Source organism: Rattus norvegicus, chromosome 4 (assembly GCF_021556685.1).
Source record: "Rattus norvegicus strain SHRSP/BbbUtx chromosome 4, alternate assembly SHRSP_T2T, whole genome shotgun sequence".
NCBI lineage: Eukaryota > Metazoa > Chordata > Mammalia > Rodentia > Muridae > Rattus > Rattus norvegicus.
Window position 1 is genome coordinate 39,430,918 of NC_141537.1, and position 1,360 is coordinate 39,432,277.

Consider the following 1,360-nt stretch of genomic DNA (forward strand, 5'->3'; position numbering starts at 1 on the left):
ATACTCAAAATCTCCATTTTTCACAGCACATTATCACAACTTTAGGAAAATGGACTGCCATGACCACAGACATCACAGTTCTGACAGAGCGAAGACCAAAGACTGGCTTTCTTACAAAATGGTTCTACTAGAAACACGGGACCAGATATAACTGAAAATATTCTAGACACGAATGCATGACTGAGACCCCAAATTGCCATTCAGTACGCTTTGTACTGAAGGATATAAAACTAGCCCCCTTTACGGAATGTTATGGTGACCCCTGAGACAGTCACAGCCTCTCCTGATTCAGTATCCTGCTATTTTCTGGTTGTACCAAAAAATAAACAACCAGCAAATGATTTAACCTCTTAAACAAACATTTACACTTAACAAATGGGATGAGGTGGGATTCCCTCACCTTTTAAAAATGTTTCTAGAGCTACTAAAAACCTTGCATTTACAAAATAGTTGATAAAAATATTCCTCTGGATTTTACAAGAAGGGAGGCAGGGACCACTGACAGACGTGATGGATGCTTAATCGGACTTCGCTTCTTTCTCTTCCCCAGAGGCTGGACTCTGGTTTTCCGTCTCTCCATTTTCTGCAGGCAGATCTGTAGTTTGCTGGTCAGCCACTTCAGCCTGTTTGCCCTTCGCTCCACTCTTCCCTTTAATCTGTGCTTTTTTGTCTGATGCATTATCCTTTCCCATAGCCTTTTTCGGTTTCCCGTCCACCTTGGCAGGGGCGGGCTTGGCCGACAGCCTCGTGGAGAGGCTCTTAGGCTCTGCCTTCACAGCTCCATCTGCGCTAATCTTCCTCTTGGGCATGTGGAGGCTCGGGGTAGGAGACAAATGAGATGTCGATCTGTCACGGAGCTGCACTGCCTAGCCGCCACCCCACGAACTGCCCTTTTCTATTAGTTTTAATGTATCTGGTTTTAGATGGAGGTCCTTGAACTACTTGGACTTGAGCTTTGTACAAGGAGATCAGAATGGTTTGATTTACATTCTTCTACATGCTGACCACCAGTTGAAATAGCATCATTCATTGAAAATGCTGGCTTTTTTTTCCACTGGATGGTTTTAGCTCTTTTGTTAAAGATCAAGTGACCATAGGTATACTCAAGAAAACTGGAGAATCTAGATGAAATTGACAATTCCCTAGACAGAAACCAGGTACCACAGTTAAATCAGGATCAGATAATCCATCTAAATAGTCCTATAACCCCAAAAGAAATAGCACTCATTCAAATTTTCCCAACCAAAAGAAGCTTAAGACTTGATCAGTTTAGTTGAGAAATCTATCAGACCTTCAAAGCAGACCTAGTATCAATACTATTCAAACTATTCCACAAAATAGAAACAGAAGGAACACTATC

At 42.1% G+C, this 1,360-nt stretch overlaps 1 pseudogene; it reads right to left on the reverse strand.

Moving 5' to 3' along the window:
* Nucleotides 1–232: 232 nt before the first annotated feature.
* Hmgn1l1 (high mobility group nucleosomal binding domain 1 like 1) lies at nucleotides 233–891 on the reverse strand (annotated as a pseudogene).
* Nucleotides 892–1,360: the final 469 nt, after the last annotated feature.